The sequence below is a fragment of the Furipterus horrens genome, unplaced genomic scaffold, assembly GCF_987537825.1.
Source record: "Furipterus horrens unplaced genomic scaffold, mFurHor1.1.pri manual_scaffold_5, whole genome shotgun sequence".
Taxonomy (NCBI): Eukaryota; Metazoa; Chordata; class Mammalia; order Chiroptera; family Furipteridae; genus Furipterus; species Furipterus horrens.
The window spans coordinates 117,114,577-117,136,357 of NW_028327175.1; positions in this window are offsets into that span (position 1 = coordinate 117,114,577).

Here is a 21,781-nt window from a genome sequence, read left to right on the forward strand (position 1 = left end):
TCCAGCCCTCTCCTTGACAGTCCCCCAAATCTAGCAATTAAAGAATTAAGCCCTGGCTGGTGTGGTTCAGTTGGCTGGAGCATCGTCCTGTAAACTGGGAGGTTGTGGGTTCCATTCCCAGTCTAGGCACATGCCTGAATTGTGGGTTCGGTCCGTGGTCGGGGTGTATACAGGAGGCAACCAATAGATGTTTCTCTCTCACATCGATGTTCCCCCCTCCCCGATCCTCTCTAAAATCAATAAGCATGTCCTTGGGTAAGGATTAAAAAAGAAGAAAAGGGGACGTCAGGTCAAGATGGAGGCCTAGACTGACACACTCCATCTTCCTCCACAACTAAGAAGGAATACATCTACCGCAAAACTAGAAATAACCAGAAGTTCCAGAAAATAAAGCCACATGGAAGTCCAACGTATGAAGTTATAAACAAGTGGTGCTCGTCTGGACAGGTAGGAGGGGCAAAGCTGGGGCAGAGAGGTCAAGGTGTGCTGGTGGCGGCAGCTGCGGTGACAGCAGCAGGACAGCGGTAAGCATAGACACCCATATTTAAAAAGAGGCGAGAAACACCTGGGGAACACCCCTGGCTGCAGACCAGGCCCGTCAGCTCGTGATTCCAACACCGGGGAAGGCAGACCCCCATTGCCTCAGACTGTGATGGCCAGAGGGCGTGGGGATGGAGGGAGAAGCTCCTGGTCTCTCAGCAAGAATCCATCTTGGACCTCCGCCCACACACAAAACACCACAGTGTGGTGAGAAGGGCCGCCCCATAGTGATGAAGGCACAGGGCACCACCCCCTATAGCGTAGGAGCTGTGACAGCCCTGCCCAGGAAGCAAAGGTAAACACAAAGCTCTCAGGATGGCGAGATCACAAGCACGCAGCTGACCAGACAACAAATATCTGATCTAACGGATCAGCAGATAGGAAATCTTTCTGAGGCACAGTTCAGAGCTTTGGTTATAAGAATGGTTACAGACCTAACAGCAGATCTTAAACAAGACGGGGAAGGAATGATGGCTAGTCCTGCTGAAATGAATGAAAAACGCATATGAAACTAGTGATGAGGGAAAGAAAACCAGGGATCAAATCAACCAATCAGAACACAGGGAAGGAACAACCAATCAACCAGTGCAGAAAGAAGAAACAAAAAGTGAGGAAAATGAAGAGAGGCTCAGAAACCTATGGGACAGCTATAAGTGGGCCAACATCTGAATTATAGGGTTGCCAGAAGGTGAAGAAGAAGAACTAGAAATTGAAAACTTATGTGAAAAAGTAATGAAGGAGAACTTCCCTAACTTGGGGAAGGAAATAGACTTACAGGCCCAGGAAGCACAGAGAGTTCCAAACAAACTGGACCCAGGGAGAACCACACCAAGACACATCATAATCAAAATGTCAAAGGTTAAGGATAAAGAGAGAATCTTAAAAGCAGCAAGAGAGAAGAGAATTATGTACAAAGGGGTTCCAATAAGACTACCAGCTGATTTCTCAAAAGAAACTCTGCAGGCAAGAAGGGACTGGCAAGAAATATTCCAAGTAATGAAAAGCAAAAACCTACAACCACGATTACTCTATCCAGTGAAGCTGTCATTCAGAATAGGAGGGCAGAGAAAGTGCTTCCAGGACAAAGTAAAACTGAAGGAGTTCATCAGATCCAAACCACTGTTACATGAAATGTTAAAGGGACTTGTTTAGGAAAAAGAGGATCAAAACTATGAAAATTAAAATGAAAAATGTATCACAACAGCCAACAACAGAATCTAGGGAATCAAAACAAAGGCAAACTAAGTAGGCATAGAGAGTGGAAAAAGAATTATAGGTATGGGGAACATGTTGGGGGGAGGTCAGCTGGGAAGGGGAAGCGGGGAAAGGGTGGGAGATGATACAGGAATTAAGAAGCTTAGTAGGAGGGAGTGGAATAGATAGGAAGATGTTGAGAAGAACTATATGCACGACCAATGGCCATGGACTAAGGAGGGGGGACAACTGGAGGGAGAGGATTCACTGGGTGGAGGGGAACAAAGGGAAAAGAAAATGGGACAACTGTAACAGCATAATCAATAAAGCATATTAAAAAAAAGAAGAAGAAGAAGAAGAAAAGGAAGGAAGGAAGGAAGCAAGCAATCCTGGGCCCTGGCTGGGTAGCTCAGATGGTTAGAGGATTGTCCCAATATGCCAAGGTTGTGGGATCAATTCCAGGTCAGGGCACATATGAGAGTAAACCAATGAATGTCAAATAAGTGGAACAACAAATAGATGTTTCTTTCTCTCTCTCTCTCTCTCCCCCTTCTCTCTCTAAAATCAATCAATAAACTTTAAAAATAATTAATGCCTGTTGAGACAGGGGGCCTACAAAGGTTCCAGAAAGCCTGTTCTGAATGTTTCTTGCCTGTAAAGAATGGGTTAAATATTTTTAATATTGTCTCTGCACTTGTCCTGGGGGAACAGGAGTAGAGAACAGTGCAGGAACTGACCTCAACAAGTTCCAGACCCCCTGAACTGGGATGGTGGTTAATATCCACTCCATTTCTCCTCCTTTCTCCCAACCTGATTAACCTTGAGTCCTTCCCAACTTACTTCCAATGGGCCCACAGTCTCTAAAAGTTTGTAGTCCTAGATCTACAATTTATAGAGCAGCCCACACTGGTAAAGGCTAATGATGCTCCAGAATCATCTGGACCTAGCCTCCAACAACTGCTGGCTCCCATGCTCAACAAATGACCTCACTTTATCCTCCTCCTTCTGCCAAAGCACTCTTCCCCACTGTACATACAAAAAAATGAGCTCAGATAGGTGAGGAACTCTCCCCAATTCACAGGGCAAGTGGGAAGGGCAGCAGTGAAATGCCCCAGGGCCATTTTGAGACCTTGATAAGCCTAGAGCATTCTTAGTTTTGGAGCCCCCACCACATAGCATCAAACATGAACACGCACCTGTCTCTATAGAGTAAATGCAATGGACCAGCACCCATATGCTTTGAGTTGCCATTGGCTAGTGGACATAATCATGCTGTGGAGACAATTAATAAACATCTATTCATTTCAGTTTGGTAGCTCTTTTCCTCTTTGAAGGTAAGAATTGTTTTCCAGGACTCAGATACTTTTCTAAGCCCTACTGTGATGTAATATTGAAAGGCTACAATAGGCTGAAACCCTGGTATTCTCACTATATGACTTCCCCTTTCCTCTTCAAAATGATCTCCATTTTCCACACTAGAAAACCACATACAGGATTCCTGTGGGTTCAAATAACAGAGGACTGTGACTCACACTGGCTGGAGCAAAATCACATGACTGTATTATTGTGACTTTGTTATTCTGGGAAACACCTGCACAGGAAGACAAAAGGTACAAATAACCTTATTCCTTCACTTCAGAAAAACCACACAAATTTTCAGCAGGTAGCATCAAATAACTGTTGAAACTCAGAGTCTCTGAAACAATTATCTCACCATGACCACAACTCCTAAACTACTGTGACCCACAATCCTAAACTACATAATACGATCTTTACCCAATCCTAAGTCCCACATCAAAGGCCCACCTTACCAAAACCTCAATACCTCAACTTTGCCCTTTCCACTTCCACTCAACCAAGAACTCTTTCAAGATAGTGCTCTCCCTGAACAAGAGAAGCAACGAACTCAGTTTTGTCTTAGCAACAGGTTGTTTTGATGGTATTTTCAGGGAGCCGGCATTTGACAAGGGTTACAGGACCAACTCTGTGGACAGAGTCCATCAGGTTGGTTGCAGCACTGCAGTAGATCTCGCTGGATAGGTAGGAACTATCTGCCAACAAGGAAGAAAAGGGTTCACGTATCAGGGAGGCAGACTACAATGTCTGCTTCAGGAACCAAGTACCACCACCAGGGTTAAATGCCTTGCCCAAGGTCACTCAAACAGTAGGGTGTGAGTTTCCGCATCCAACTCCGGCTCTTTGGCGCGGGGACTTCACCCTCCCCCCAATCCGAAGCGGAAGCTTGTGTAGCCTCCTTCCCCGATTTCCCGGGCGCTGCTGTCTCAGGCTGTCTCAGGAGGAAGGTACCGTGCCTTGTCCCTCTGCATTCATCCAGTAGGGCTCAGGTCCACGGAAAACATAACTAATTGCGCAGTGATTAATTAACACCAGTCAATTAATGACCTAGACTCGCTCCATGCCAGCGGAAGTGTGGTCACTGCGCGAGGGATGCCGGGAAGACGGAGAGGCGAGCCGATTTCCAGCCACAGAGGCTGCCGGGTGGGGACTAAAAGTAAGAGCTGTGGGGGCTCTGTGACTTCGAGGGCAGCGGCCGACTGAGAGGCCGGTTTTCCAGACCAAGACCTTACCCCGAGTGCAGGACTCGCTGTGGGAACGGTCCTTCCTCGTCCTGAGAGCACTGCCACCTGCCCCCTAGGCTGCAATGTCCCCGAAGTAGGAGAGGCATCTACTTGGTCCAAGAGCTGGGGAGGAGCCCCAGAGCGCAGGGGCTTCCGCCTTTGGCCCTAGCTGCGTATTAGCCTGTATCTGTCGCCTCCCCGTGGCCATTGTGAAGAACTAGAGCCAGCCTTTGCTGTTCCCAGTGAGCCCTGTTCCTCCTTCTGGCCTGGAGTTTCCCAGCACTTAAATGCCCTGTTCAGTCCTGACCGGATGGTACAGTTGGTTGAAGCATCCACTGTACATCAAAAGGTTGCAGGTTCGATCCCCGGTCGGGGCTTGTCGGGGAGGCAACCGACAATGTCTTTCTGTTTCTCTCTGTCTCCCTGCCCCCTGCCTCCCTTCCTCTCTAAAATCAAGAAACATCCACAGCCCTTGCCGGTGTGGCTCATTGGATTGAGCGCCGGCGGCCTGCAAACCAAAAGGTCGCCGGTTCGATTCCCAGTCAGGGCACGAGCCTGGATTGCGAGCCAGGTCCCCAATTGAGGGTGTGTGAGAGGCAACCAATCAATGTATCTCATATACATTGGTGTTTCTCTCCCTCTCTTTCTCTCTACCTTCACCTCTCTCTAAAAAGTAAATAAATAAAATCTTTAAAACACACACAAAAGACTTAGTTCAACACTCACTGTGTGTCAGACCTGTGTAGGGATGGGGCTGCAGAGATTAATGTAAATTACAATCCCTAGCTCCAGGGAGTTCAATTTTATGAATGTGATAAGTGAATTGAAAAAGGCAGGTCAAAGTGCCAAAGGGTGAGTCATTCTTTATGGAGGAGGCATGGAAGCTGTGAGCCAGCCCAGACGAGAGGGGTTTGCAGGGAGAGGAAAGTTGTGAAAAGGAAAAAGAGGAGTGGAGATCCCAGGCTGAGAGCACTGCCTAGGCGAAGGCCTGGGTTTATATAGGGTCTAGGAGGTTGGTTGGAATGGAAGGGCTAAGGGGAGGTGGGTGGGAGATAAATCTGGAAAAGGGCTGGTGTTCTCACTGCTGAGGTTGAGTTAGAACAGTCAGCTGCGGGGGCAGAGTCCTGTCAGAATGGAGTTGAGGGATGTTCTTTATTATTCTCCAGTTGTGAGCTCCATGTCTGCAGCTACAGTCAACCTTTCAGCAATAGCTCTTACCTTCCTTCTGTTGTCCAGCCAGAAAGGAATACTAATTCCCCAGTGTGGTTGAGGGCTCCTGACTCCTCACCTGGTCCACACTGCTCTTATGACCAAAGCTCTCTTCAAACACACATATATGCTCCCTACCTCTCTCCCTCTCTTCTCCCTCTCTTCTCCCTCTCTTCTCTCTCTCTCTCTCTCTCTCTCTCTCTCTCTCTCTCTCTCTCTCTCTCTCTCTCTGAAATTGTACCAACTTTATCATCTAGCTGGATGTCTCGATCCCAAATCAGTCTCCTAGCTGTGGCCAGTGTGGCTCAATTGGTTGGAGTGTCACCTTATAAACTGAAAGGTTCTGGATTTGATTCCCAGTCAGGGCACATGCGAGAGGCAACCAATTGATGTTTCTCTGAAACATTGATGTTTCTCTTTCTTGCTCCCTACCTTCCCTTCTCTCTAAAATAAATAAATAAAATCTTTTAAAAGATCTTTAAAAATTTAACAGGCTTGAAATCATATTAAATATCTTTTCTGTCCACAATGGTATGAAGTTAGAAGTCAATGAGATAATTTTATAATTATGTAGAAACTAAACATTATACTTCTGGACAACTAATGAGTCGAAGAACAAAATCAAGAGGGAATGCAAAAAGTATTTTGAGACAGATGAAAATGGAAACACACACACTAAAACTTATGAGATGCAGTAAAAATAGTTCTAAGAGGAAATTTTAGAGTGATAAACACCCACATTAAGAAAAAAGAAAGATTTCAAGTAAATGACCTAACTTTACACCTTATGGAAATAAATAGGTTAAATAGAAATAAATGAATTAATAAATAAGTGTCAAGTAAAATATTTCATTTCAAAGATTTTTATCTTTAAAAAATGGACAAACCTTTATCCAGATTAACCAAGAAAAAGAGAGAGGACTTAAATAAGTAAGATTATAAATATAAGGGGAGACATTACAATGGATGCTACAGAAATATGAAGAATCATAAGAGATACTATGAACAACTTGTACGTCAACAAATTGTATAATCTAGAAGAAATGGATAAATTCCTAAAAACACACCAAGACTGAATCATAAAGAAATAAAAAATATGAATGGATGAATAACATGATTGAAGCAGTAATAAAAATTTTAAAAAATAACCCTCTCAACAAAGAAAAGCCCAGTGCCAGAAGGCATCATGGGTGAATTCTACCAAACATTTGAAGAACAAGTAACATGAATCTGTCTCAAATTCTTCCAAACAATTGAAGAGAAGGGAACACTTCCAAATTCATTTTGCAAGGCTAGGATTACCCTCACACTAAAGCCGGATAAGAACACTGTAAGAAAAGAAAATTGCCCCGGCTGGTGTGGCTCAGTTGGTTGGAGCATTGTCCCATGAACTGAAGGGTTGCAGATTTGATTCCTGGACAGGGCCCATACCCAAGTAACCAGTTTGATCCCTTCTTGGGGTGTGTGTGAAGGCAACCAATTGATCTCTCTCTCTCTCTAATGAAAAAAATCTCCTCTGATGGGGGAAAAAAAGAAAAAATTTCAGGCTAATCTTCCTAATAAACATAAGTGCAAAAACCCTCAACGAAATACTAGTAAACTGAATTCAACAGCACATTAAAAGGATCATACACTATGGCCAAGTGAAATTTATCCTTGGGATGCAAGAATGATTAAACATATGAAAGTTAATAAACATAATACATCACATTAACAGAATGAAGGATGAGAATTATATGATCATCTCAACAGATGCAGAAAAGGCAATTGACAAAATTCAAGGTTCTTTTTTGATAAATTTTTTGATAAAAACTCAACATGACAAGCTCACAGCTAACATCATATTTAACAGTAAAAAGCTGAAATCTGTTCCTCTGGGATCAAAATCAAGACAAGGGTGCCCATTCTCATCACTTCCATTCAACATAGTACTGGAAGTACTAGCCAGAGCAATTAGGAAGAAAAAGAAAGATAAGTTATCCAAATCAGGAAAGAAGAAGTAAAACTGTCTTAATATGCAGGTCACGTGACATACAGGCATACCTCATTTTATTGTGCTTCATAGATGTGAGGGTTTAAAAATTTTTTTTTAATTACAGCTGATATATAATATTATATTAGTTTCAGGTGTATAACATAGTGATTAGACATTTGTATAACTTATGAAGTTATCACCCAATATATCTAGTACCCATCTGACACAATGCATAAATTGTTACTATATTACAATATTAACTATATTCCCTATGAAATATTTTATATCCCTATAACTATTTTGTAACTACCAATTTCTACTTCTTAATCCTTTCCTGTTTTCAATCCATCCCCCTCCCATCTGTCAACCCTCAAAATATTCTCTGTATCTATTAGTTTTTTTCTATTTTGTTTGTTCATTTATTTTGCTTTTTAGATTCCACGTGTAAATGAAATCACATGGCAATTGTCTTTCTCTATTTGACTTATTTCATTCAGCATAATACCCTCTAGACCCATCCATGTTGTTGCAGATGACAAGGTTTTATTCTTTATTTTTTTTTATGGCCAAATCGTATTCTATTGTATATATGCACCATTTCTTCTTTATCTAGTCATCTACTTTATTGAATATTTTATTCTATTAAAGATTTATTTATTTATCTATCTATTTATTTTTAGAGAGAGGGGAAAGGAGGAAGAAAAACAGGGAGAGAAATATTGATGTGAGAGAGAAATATCAACCGGTTGCCTCTCACACACCCCTAGCTGGAGACCTGGCCTGCAACCCAGGCGTGTGCCCTGACTGGGAATCGAACCAGTGACCTTTCAGTTTGCAGGCCAGCACTCAGTCCACTGAGCCACAATAGCCAAGGCTACTTTATTGAATATTTTAAAACTATTTTATTAATTTTTACGGAGAGGGAAAGTGAGGGAGAAAGAGAAGGAGAGAAACATTGATATGAGAGAGAAACATTGATTGGTTTCCTCTTGTACGCACCCCGACCAGGGACCAAACTCACAACTTAGGCATGTGCCCTGGCTGGGAATCAGACTGGTGACCTTTTGCTCTGCAAAATGATGCCCAACCAACTAAGCCAAACCAGTCAGGGCTCTATTCATCTATTGATGAACCTTTGGTTACTTCCATATCTTGGCTATTGTAAATAATGCTGCAGTGAAAGTATGGATGCATATGTCTTTTTGAATTAGTTTTTTGGGTTTCTTCAGATAAACACCCAGAACTGAAATTGCTGCGTCCTTTTTTGTCTCTTGTTATAGCCTTTTTTAAGAGCCTATTTTGTCTGGCATAAGTATTGCTACCCCAACTTTTTAAAAAATTTCTGTTTTCATAAAATATCTTCTTCTATCCCTTTACATTTAGTCTGTGTGTATCTTTTGGTCTGAAGTGAATGTCTTGTAGGCAGCATATCTAAGGTCTTTTCTTATCCATTTAGCCACCATGACTTTTTATTGGAGCATTTAATCAATTTATATTTAAAGTAATTGTTAATAGCAAGTTATTGCCATTTTATTTTTCATATTTTTTTCTTCCCAGAGAAGTCCCTTTAATATTTCTTAAGAAATGTTGTCTATAGATAAACTCCTTTAGATTTTTTCTCTTCTGGTGAGCTCTTTATCTGTCCTTCTATTATAAATGATAGTTTTTCTAGATAGAATAATCTTGGCTGCAGGTCCTTGCTTTTCATCAGATTGAATACTTTGTGCCTATTGCTTCTGGTCTGCAAAGTTTCTGTTGAGAAATCAGCTGATAGTCTTATGAGAATTCCCTTGTAGGTAACTAACTGCTTTTCTCTTGCTGATTTTAAGATTCTCTCTTTGTCTTTAACCATTGGCATTTTAATTATAATGTGTCTTAGTGTGAGCCTCTTTAGGGTCACTTGTTTGGGACTCTCTGAGCTTCCTGGGTTTGTGTGTCTATTTCCCTCACCAGGTTAGGAAAGTTTCCCATCATTATTGCTCTCTCTCTCTTCTCCTTATGGTAACTCCATGATAAGAATTGTTACAGGAGAAACCCTGGTTCTTCTTGCCGATACAGTAAAGAATTACAGATCAGAGTGGACTTCCGGCCAAGATGGAGGCCTAGAGAGACATGCTACATCTCCCTCCAAAACTAAGAAGAAATACAACACTCTCAAGACGATACAACCAGAAGTTCCAGAAAATCAAGCCGCATGGAAGTCCAACAAACAAAGATATAAAGAAGAAATACTCATCCAGACAGGTAGGAGGGGTGGAGCTGGGGTGGAGAGGACGCGGTATGGTGGTGACAGCAGCAGCAGCAGTGGTAGGCCAGCGGAAAACGCAGTTACACATTTCAAAAAGTTGGGAGGGACACCTGGAAAGCGTTCCCAGCTCCTGACCAGACCTCACAGATCACGGTCCCAGCGCTAGGGAAAATCAAGCCTCGTTGCTTCTGACTGTGCAAACCAGTGGGAGTTGGGGCGGAGGAAGAAACTGCCAGTCTCTCAGCAGAGTCTGCTTGTTTAATAGGCCCCCCACCGGTCCTAGAACGTCCACAGACCCACCCACTCTGGGAATGACAGGCAGGGAAACAGCTAGAGAGGCACCAGTCCCACACAAAAGTGGGAGAAGTGTCTGGAAAAGGGGCAAGTGCTGAGCAAGAGGCATTGTTCCCTCTCTGACCCTTCCCCCACATACAGCGCCACAACGCGGTGAAACGGGTCACCCTGTATGACGAGTACCTAAGGCTCCGCCCCCTAAACGTAAGAGGTGCGACAGCCCTTGCCCAAATCACAGAGGCAAACACAGGAAGTTGAGGTGACAGAGAAGTATGACCCAGAAGCGGGGGCAGATCAAGGTCCCAGTGGCACAACTAAGCAGTGAGCAGATAGCATGCCTAACGGATGAGGAGACAAGATAATTTAACAGAAGCACAGTTTAAGGCATTGGTGATTAGGATGCTCACAACTCTGACAACAAAGATTAAACAGGACGGGGAAAGAATGAAGGCTATCCTGGCTGAAATGAAGGAAAATCTATATGCAACAAGTGGTGAAGGAAAGGAAACCAGCGTTCAAATCAACAAATTGGAAGATAATGAAGAAACAGTCAACCAGTACAGAAGGAGGAAATGAGAATTAGAAAAAATGAGGAGAGGCTTAGAAACCTATGGGACAGCTATAATCTTGCCAACATCCGAATCATAGGGTTGCCAGCAGGTGAAGAGGGAGAGCAAAAAATTGAAAAATTATGTGAAAAAATAATGAAGGAAAACTTCCCTAATTTGGGGAAGGAAATAGACATATGGGTCCAGGAAGTACAGAGAGTCCCAAACAAACTAGACCCAGGGAGGACTACACCAAGACACATCATGATAAAAATGCCAAAGGTTAAGGATAAAGAGAGAATTTTAAAAGCAGCAAGAGAGAAGAGGAGAATTACTTACAAAGGAGTACCTATAAGGCTGTCAGCTGATTTCTCAAAAGAAACTGCAGGGAAGAAGTGACTGGCAAGAAATATTCAAAGTGATGAAAAGCAAGGCCCTACAACCAAGATTACTCTATCCAGCAAAGATATCATTCAGAATGGAAGGGCAGATAAAATGCTTCCCAAAGTAAAGCTGAAGGAATTTATTATCACTAAGCCATTATCATATGAAATGTTAAAGGGACTTATTTAAGAAAAAGAATATCAAAACTATGAACATTAAAATGAAAACAGTATCACAACTATCAACAACAGAAGCTAGGGAATCGAACAAAGGTAAACTAAGCAGACAGCTAGAGTGGGAACAGAATCATAGGAATGGGGAGCATGTGGGGGGAGGGCAGCTGGGTGGGAGAGAGGGAAGAGGGAGGGAAATGGTGCAGGAATTAAGAAGCAAGGTAGGAGGGTGGGGAATAGACAGGGGGATGTTGAGAAGAGCTTTATGCACAACCCATGAACATGGACTAAGGGTGGGGGACTGCTGGAGGGAGGGGGTTGCTCAGTGGAGGGGAGCAAAGGGAAAAGAAATTGGGACAACTGTAACAGCATAATCAATAAAACATACAAAAAAAAAAGAATTACAGATCAGCGAGCCTATTAATGTGCATGCAAAGTTTATTAGTGAATGGGAGAGCAAAAGCAAGGGAGGCCAAAGGCCAGGTGACCAGCACCCATGTGGCCAGAGCCCAGGTGGCCAGAGAAGAGAGAGAGAGTGGTCAGAGGCCAAGAGGCCATAGGTCCCCTGTGTGGCAAAACGGTCAAGGGAAGAGAGAGTTAGTCCTTTGTTCTGAGGACTTATATAGTTGGTGGGATGGGAGTGAGGGAGTTACATATTGATTGATGGGTAAAGATGGTGCCAGCTTTCCTAGGAAGATGTGATTACCCAAATGTAGGTATAGTGTGGCGTCTGTTATCCCAGATTCTTATCTTGCTCCAGACTATTTGTTCATTTTGCATACATGACGGGAGACAGGCAGTTAACCAAAGTTGTTTTGGGAGCTTTTATTTGGGCACTTTAGTCCCCCTCCCCTTCCAGCTTTGGGATGAATACACCGTCTCAAGGTTTTCCTCTTCCCAGCTAGTGGAAATGACACATGCAGACTTTCAAGGGCTCCCTCATTCCTGCACTTTTGTATTTTACTTGTGTTGTTCAGAATGCCTGGCAGCCTTATCAGACCAGTCTCAGGACTACTGGGTCAATGGGAGAGACACGTCTTCCTTTGCTTTTGGCCTTCTGTATTAAGTTCTTTGTTAGATCGCAATGGCGAAGGCCCTGCCCTTGTTTCCCTTCTGGTACATTCGACTGTAACAAAATGTTTGTACACTTGATGATGTCCCAGAGGTCCCTTAAACTATTCTAATTTTTAAAAAATTCATTTCTCTCTTTATTGTTCTGATTGGATGTTTTCTTCTACCTTACCTTCCAAATCACTGATTCAATCCTCTGCTTCATCTAATGCATTGTTGATTCCCTCTAATGTAGTCTTGTTTTTTTAAATTCTCACCTGAAGATATATTTATTGATTTTTAGAGAGTGGGGGAGAGGAAGGCAAGAGAAAGAGTGAGAGTGAGAGACAGACAGAGACATTATTGTGAGAGAGAAAAATCAATCACTTGCCTCTTGTATGCTCCCGGACTGGGGATCAAACACAAAACCTAGGTATGTGCCCTGACCAGGGACCAAACCTGGAACATTTTGGTGTATGGGACAATGCTCCAACCAAATGAGCCACCCAGTTAGGGTCCCTATAATGTATTCTTTATTTCAGTTATTATATTCTTCATTCCTGATTAGTTATTTTTTTATGGTTTCTATCTCCATTTCTAAGTTTCCTATCTCTTTGTTGAAATTCTCACAGAGATTATTGATTACCCTTCTAACCAGTGTTTTGAACTCTGCATGCTTATCTCCATTTTTTTCCTAGTTATTCTTATGGAGTTTTGTTCTGGTCTTTTATTGGGGACATGTTTCCTTGTCCCCTCATTTTGGTTGCCCCCTTGTGTTTATTTTTAAATATTATGTAGAACTGCTACATCTCTCAGTCTTGGTAGAGTGGCCTGATATATTAGGCATCTTGTGGGGACCAATTGCACAGCTTCCCCAATCACCTGGGCCACTCTGGGTGCACCCTCCATGTGGGCTGTGTGTGCTCTCCTATTGTAGTTGAGCCTTGATTGCTGTTGGCACATCAATGGGAGGGATAGACCCCCAGGCCAATTGGCATTAAGAACTGGCTGTGACAGCAGCAAAGAAGCTGCTGTGCAGAGGTCTATCCCACGGAGCTGGACTTGCTTCAGTGGGGCTCAGGTGCCTGTCAAGTCCACCCCATGAGTGTGTTGCTCATGGAGGTGGTTGGGTGGTGCTCCAGCATGGTCAGAAGATTGTCCCTGAAAGTGCTGGCTCTGGAGCCTCCCAGAAGGTACAGGCCAAGTTTGGCTGACACCTGTGTCCTACCCAGGGCCACCTAACATGAACTACAAAGTGATCTTCAGATTGCTCTACTTGTGCCAGGTTTAGAGATGTCTGGATGAGGCCAAGCTGCAAGTTGAGGTCAGCTGGCACGAGTGCCAGGCCTGGGGCTGCTTAGCAAGAAGTATGGGGCATGCTGAGGCCAGATGTTGCTTGTTTGGGGTTTGTAAATCTTTGAGAGATTTTAGGAAATTCTGTAACATGAGTCAAGACAGGCCATTTATAAGGAAAATCCATGGGAAAAGGCTTGGGTGGGCCTGCAAGTTGGATGGGGTGGGAGGTCTCAGTGAATAATTAGGGCAGGGCTAACAGCATTAGCCAGGTTGACGGAGATTCAGATAAGGCACCCACTGCACCTGCAGGAGGAAGGCTCAGGAAGGAACAATGGCCTCTGCTCACACTTCCATCTGGGAGAAAGCTGCCCCTCTGGCCCTTGCCCACAAGCCAGTCAATTCAGTTACTCCCCATTTGTCCCTGGCAGCTTTCAAGTTGCTGTCACTATGGTGGCATTCAGAGCAAGTGAGTCCATCAGGCGGTAAGTTTGTGTGCAAGCCCTTTAAGAGGAATGCCTGAAACCCCAGAAGCCCTCTGTCTCCCTCAGCCACAATCTCTGTGGGTTTTTTAAAATTTATTTTATTGATTGGTTTGAGAGAGAGAGAAAGGGAGAGAGAGAAACATCAATTTGTTGCTCCGCTTATTTATGCATTTATTGGTTGCTTCTTGTATGTGCCTTGACTGGGGATGGAACCCACAACCTTGACATGTCAGGACAATGCTCTAATCAACTGAGCTACCCATCCAGGGCTCTGCTGGTTTTTAATTTTTTTTAATCCTCACCTAAGGATATTTTATTTTATTTTATTTTCAGAGAGGGGAAGAGAGGGAGAAAAAGAGGGAGAGAAATATTGATCAGTTGCCTATCACGTGTCCCCAACCAGGGACCAGGCCCGCAACCCAGGCATGTGACCTGACTGAGAATCAAACCGGTGACCTTTGCCTATTGGGATAATGTTCTAACCGAGCTACCATCCAGGGCATACTTCCCAATTTTTAACTGCCACATGCGGGTGTGGAACCAGTCCCTTTCGTTTCTCTGCCCCTCTTACCAATCTTGACATGGTTTCTTCTGTATATTCTTAGTTATAGGACTTCTGTTCAGCTAGACATCAGGTGGTTCTCAATGATAATTGTTCTGTAGTTTAGTTGTAATTTTGATGTTGTAGGAGGAAGCAAGTACAGTATTTACTTATTCCACCATCTATTTTTTAAGATTTTAAAAATTTTATTTTTAGAGAGACAAGAAGGGAGGGAGAAAAAAAGGGAGCCCTGACTGGTGTGGCTCAGTGGACTGAACGCTGGCCTGTAGACAGAAAGTTTATTAGGGCTGCTGGTTCAATTTCTGGTCAGGACACGTGCCTGGGCTGCAGACCAGTTCCCCAGCTGGGGGCATGTGAGAGGCAACTGATCAATGTTTCTCTCACACATCTATGTTTCTCTCCCTCTCTTTCTCCCTCTCTTCCCCCAACTCTAAAAATAAATAAATAAAAACCTATTTAAAAAAATTTTTTAAAGAAAGAGGGATAGAAACATTGATGTTTGAGAGATACATCTACCGCTTGCCTCTTGCACACCCCCAACTGGGGAGCTGGCCTGCAACCCAAGGAATGTGCCCTGACTGGGAATCAAACCAGACACCTTTTGGTTCGCAGGTTGGTCTTCAATCCACTTAGCCACACCAGCCAGGGATACTCTACCATCTTGATCAGAGCCCTTCAGATGTTGTGTTTTTTACAAATTGAAGTAAACATCCTCCACCAGTCAAACTGATTATGACTTGCTTTATTGCTATACTCACTTTATTGTGGTGGTCTGGAACTAAACCTGTAACATCGCTGGGGTATGACTGTGTATAGAAAATCCTAAAGATTACACACACACGTGCGCGCGCACACACACACTGTTAGAATGAATAAATGAATTCAGTAAAGTGACAGGATACAAAAATCAACATATAAAAAAATAAGTTGCTTTTTAATTTTATTTATTTCTAGAGAGAGGGGAAGAGAGGGAGAAAGAAAGGGAGGGAAATATCGATGTGTGAGAGAAACATTGATTGGTTGCTTCTTGCGCGCCCCCACCTGGGGACCTGGCCCACAACCCAGGCATGTACCCTGACTGAATTGAACTCACAACCTTTAGGTTCGCAGGCCAGCACTCAACCCACTGAGCCACAGCAGCAAGGGCTCAGTTGCATTTTTATACCGAACTATCCATAAAAGAAATTAAGAAATTAAGAAAACAATCTCATTTGCAATAACATCAAAAAGAATAAAATGCTTAAGAATAAATTTAATCAAGAAAGTCAAAGTTCTTCACATTGAAAACTGTAAGACATTGGTGAAAGAAATTGAAAAAGACACAATTATCTTATTTTACTTACTTATTTATTTATTTATTTGAGAGAGAGAAACGCCAATTTGTTGCTCCACTTACTTATGCACTCATTGGTTGATTCTAGTATGTGCCCTGACCAGGCATCAAACTCACAGCCTTGGTGTAACTAGACTATGATCTAACGAACTGAGCTACCTGGCCAGGGCCCTAAAAACTTTAAAATAGTACTGTCATATGATCCAGCAACCCCACTTCTGGGTATATATCCGAAGGAAATGAATTCAGTACAGTAGTCCTCACTTAACGTTGTCGATAGGTTTTGTGACTTCAAGTAAAATGACATATAATAAAACCAATTTTCATTAAACCAGTAGGTGACAAGCCACATCCCTGTGACATCTGTCCTTGGTCTTACATCAGCACCTTCTTAGTTCATACAGGTGTGCATCATTTTCCTCTTAGAATTTTAAAAAGTTTATTTATTTATTTTTAGAAAAAGGGAAGGGAGGGAGAAAAAGAGGGGAGAGAAACATCAATCAGTTTCCTCTTGCATGCCCCCCAACCCCCACCAGGGACCTGGCCTGACCAGGAATCAAACCCAGTGACCTTTTGGTTTGCAGGATGACACCCAGTCCACTGAACCACACCAAGCAGGGCTCATTAGAACTTCTTGATCACCCCACTCAAAACAAGCTCCCAAAGTCTCTGACCAGGTGGATCAGTTGGTTGGACTGTCGTCCTGCATAGCAAAATGTTGTGGGTTCCATCCCTGGTCAGGGCATTGTGGGTTTCATTCCTATTTGGGCACATAGTGGAGGCAGCCAATCAATGTTCGCCTCACATAGATGTTTCTCTCTCTCCCCAACCTCCCTTTCTCTCTCTCTAAAATCAATGAAAATATCCTAGGATGAGAAATAAAGAAAAATAAAAGCTCCTAAAGGACCACATTTGACCATGAGGCTTTGGTCTTTTTTTCTCACACAGTGTGGTTAATTGGGTAGCAGTTTAGAATAACAATTCTGAGGTACTATTTAAGCACTGGTATATCAAACAGTGGTGAAGGGCAAAATGGTCTGAGAATCATCACAAGTATTATGAAAAATAGGCAAAACATGTTTTGTATTCAATTTTTAAAAGCAGCCTAGCCCTAAGTAGGAGAATAAGTGTCAAGGATCAGATTGACCAACTTTAATTTATCAAGTAGCTTTTGAAAATTGGTCGACTGTTTTATCCCTTATTTGGGTCAGAGTCTGAGATAAATTACAGGCACTCCATTTTCAAATAATTTTTAGCCAGGGTAAAAATTAGTGTACAAATCAGTGCAATCCAAGAGTTTGCTGTCTTCTAAGATGTTAGCACATCAGACTCCTAATAAGATATCAATTACTGGGAATCTGGTTTGAATATGTGGGTCGCCCCAATAAAAAATGTAAAAAGTGGAATTTATTGACTTATCACATACTCTTAAAGTTAGTATTGTACGAATTCATGTAAAATGTATGACATTTGCAATTAGGCCCATTCACTATAGTTATCACATTATACCTACATACTTGTATGTTAAAGATCCCATGATATAGTTTGTGCTTTAAATACACATGTCTTTTAATGAAAGTAAGAAGAAAAATAGTATTTTATATTTACCTACATATTTTTCATTTCCAGTATTTTTTTTTCCCTGAAAATCTGCAATTTCACCTGGGATCATTTACCTTTAGACCAAAAACTTCCTTAGCTTCTCTTGTACTACAGGTCTACTGGCAATAAATTCTCTTAGTTTTCATTCTTCTGAAATTGCTTATTTCCCCACATTCTTAAAGAATATTTTAATTGGGTATAGAACTATGGTTTGGCAGGTATCATTATCATCATTATCACCGCCATCATTTCAGCACTTTAAAGATGTTCCATTGTCTTCTGGCCTCCATTATTTCTGATGAGAAATCAGCATATTATATGAACTTGAACTAAAATAATTCTTTAGATTCTCAACTTTCTACAGACAAGTAACTGGTTGGCAAAGGTACTCAGTTACAGACATGGGCAATTTTTTTTTATATAAAAGGGTGGATGATTCAGAAGCCAGAGCCAAAAGCCCAGAAGGTAGAGTTAAGAGCCATGAAGAACCACTCCCAGCAACTCTACACAACACACACTCCCTGTTCCCAGAGTGGAAAGAAGTAGCAGCATGTGCCTACATGAACTTCAGAAATGCAATGGACCAGTGATTTCTATGAGGGGGTTGGTATCTGTTGTGGTTATCCTGCCCCTTCCTCATGCTTGTATGTTGGGTGGGCAAAGTGAACTCTTTAGTTCACAGTTCTTCAGATGGTGGGGAACCATGCCCAAGAAGCCTCACCTGCACCTGAATCTGATTTAGTGACATCCTGGACCTTGGGTCTGGCTGATGCCATAATGGGATGAAATTTTGGGTTGCTGGCCAAGCTTTGTAGTGTACTATATTTCCTTTCTTAATTCTTTACTGAAGTTAATAATTATCTTTGTTGTTGTTCATTTCTACTGTACCTACCCAGACTTTCTACAAGGTCAATCCTATTAGGAAATGTATCACTTCCTTTGTTTCTTCTTCTCTGTTGCATCCTTCCTTGAGGTCCCCATTTTCCTTCTCTTTGGGATGTCCCTTTAGATGTCATCCTTGGAATTCCATTTGCCTATGTCCTTGGTGCCTTGAGTTCCTCTTTGTTCATTTACATCTTGTTTTGGTGCAGCACATCATACAATAGTTTCATCAGATTGAAAAGATAGTGCAATGGCAGAGGGCATGACAATGACAATGTCGGCATTCCTGTCTCTTGTGTCACAGTGTTCTAGTGAGGACTGATTGCCCTCTATGCTTATGGCACAGCTGTCATTTTGGAATCTCCGTTCACCAGCATCTTGGAGATTCCCTTCACTTATTTTCTGTGTTCAATCTCTGTTTCCTACAGCCCACATTTCCTACTTTCTTGGTTTATTCCTTATTTAGTTAGAGAACATCTTTCCTATAGTGGCTTCCAAAGAATGGTGCATGTGGGATATATATTTTGATATCTCCCATGTCTGAAAATTTCTTTATTTCACTCTCACACTTGACTGAAAGTGTGGTGCTTATTGCTTCTTACTGATAAACATCTTTCCCTCCTCCTCCATTCTTTGAACAAACTGTCCTATGGCCATGTGACACTCTGTGTTAATCATAGGGCCAGGAGTCAAGCTGGGCCAGTTAATGTCCTTCTCTGGGACTATTGGTTCAGAATGAACAATTTTTCTACAGACAGAGGCAGAATATCTCTGGTCCTCTGGCATTCCTTATGGAAGAGACTCCAGCTGGTGGTCATGTTCCCAGCTCAGGGTATCATCTTGGGAATCCAGATGCAGTCACCACCAGAGAGAGGAAGAGTGTCCTGGGGGTTAAAAGGGAGGCTGTCAGAGCCACCTGGGCCCTGCAGCGCTTTCTTCACCTGGGGCATCACAGGATTGTCCCACAAACTGGTTCCCACCAACCAGCACCAAAGGTCCCATGAACACCTGTTGTGTTCCATGAGTCTAAGTTCCTGTCACCTGCTTTTGAAAAAAAATCCACATGACTACAGAACCATTCCTAGCTGGTCACTGCTGAATGAACATTCTGTCACTCTTCTTTGGGATGTCATTGCTGTTCCTTTGGGGAAAAAAAGTCATAGTTATTATATTTTCTACAAATCTTCATACCTGTCCTTTTTTTATTTGTCGTAATGAGCATTTTCCATATTTACCCAATCATCATGAAAATGCTATCTTTTAAAAATGTTGTTTGTATGAGTGTTTTTAAAAGATCACTTATTTATTTATTTATTTATTTATTTATTTATTTAGAGGGAGGGAAAGGGAGTGGGAAAGAGAGGGAGAGAAACATTAATCAGTTGCCACTTGTATGCACCCCCACCAGGGTCCAAACCTGCAACCTAGGCATTTGCCCTCACTGGGAATTGAACTGGTGACCTTTCACTTTGCAAAACGATGCCCAACCAACTGAGCCACACTGGTGAAATAAAAATGTTATTTTAAAAAATTCTTTTCAGAGGATTTTTATTTACCATTATCCAACTAGTATTTTATTTGTTATTGGTTTTTGTTTGTTTGTTTGTTTGTTTTGCAAATATAAATAACCTGGCCACTAACATCTTTGGCCATAATGCTGTTTCTATATTCCTCTGAGGCTAGACTTCCAGCAATGAAGTCATTGAGTCAAAAGGAGTAACTATTTTTATTTTTAAAACTTTTTAAATATTTTATCTATTTATTTTTAAAGAGAGGAAAAGGAGGGAGAAAGAGGAGAGAAACATTGATCAGTTGCCTCTTGCACACACCCAACTGTAGACCTGGTCCCAGCCTGGGCATGGGCTCTGACTGGGAATCGAGCCGGCAACCTTTTGGTCTGTAGGCTGGTGCTCAATCCACTGAACCACATCAGCCAGGGTGGGAATAACTATTTACAAAAGCTGAAACTACAGACTGGCAAACTGATTTACAAAAGGGCTGTGCCACTTACATGCTCACTAGCTGCCCCATTTCCCCAGCCTTGACTAATAGCATTCCTCCAGTACCATGCTAATTTCATAGAGAACTGGCATGTCTTTGCCATGCTTATTATTTGTATTCATTTAACTACTGAGGCTGAATATTTCTCTGTAAGTCCATTAACCTAATTGGTTTCCTCTTTTGTGACCTGTCTGTGTCCTTCATTAATTTCACCTGTAGAGTCTCAGTGTTTTTCTAAACCAGTCTTTTTTCCCCACTTAATCCTCACCCAAGCATATGTTTTTATTGATTTGAGAGAGAGAGAGGGAGAGGGAAAAACATTGTATGTGAGAGAGAAACATCAATTGGGTTGCCTCCCATACGTGTCCAGAGTGGGATCGAACCTGCAACCTAGGTATGTGACCTGACTGGGAATTGAACCTATAACCTTATAGTGCACAGGACGATGCTGCAACCAACGGAGCCAGGGCTTAGTGCTTTTCTGATCAATTTCTTAAGTACTATGCTACATTTCCTATAAATATTTTTCCTATTGTTTGCCTTTTGATTTTGTAACCAATTTTCCTTGTAGTTTTTAGCTTAAGGGCCACATCTCTATTCTTTTGTGTTGTCCACTATGACTTCCATTAGAAAATGCTTCCCCTTCCAGAGCTGATAAATGTCCACTTCTTGATTTTTTTTTTTAGTTTGGTAAGGATTGACCTCTTAAAAACGTATTCAAGTCTCTGAATCCCTCTGGATTCCAATCCTCCTCATTTGTTTGGTGGACAGGGTGAGGAATGGACCAGGCTTCCTGCCCACACAGCACCCCTGTCCAGCTCCCAGCTCAACCTTAGGGCTCCACGCATCAGGCCCAAGGGTGTCAGGTTAAGTCTGGGCTGCTGTTTCTCTAGTCACCGATGTGACTATCTGGGTCCTCTGAGTCCAACTTTCTCTGACATCCTCACTTTATGATCACATCTTAACTTATGTTGCTTGCTTGATTTTAAGGCAGAACTGTCCTTAGAAGAATTGGCTTTTTTTTTTTTTTTTTTAAGGGAGAGGGGCAGAGTAAACTGCAAAAGGTGCCTGAGAGTAAACAGTTGGCCATAGAGTCTGAACCACTTCTGAGATGGGGGAATTTATCATCAGGTGCCAGGAGAAATGCGGTCCTGGACGTTTTAAAACACTTTCCAGTTTGTGATTAGACATTTTTTCCAATAAACCTTCAGCTAAAGATTGTTCTGTTCACCTTGCTATTCCCTGTAACTTGAACAGTGTCAGGCACCAAATGTGCTAAAAAGATACAGAAGGAATGAATGAACAAACACATGAGTCTGGAATCCTTCTTCCCACACTCTGTGCTCCCTCATTCCCTGCAGCCCCCACAGGTAGCTCAGACACCTCACCCACGAACTCCCGGGACAATGCGGGTGGAGCGCAGAGGACG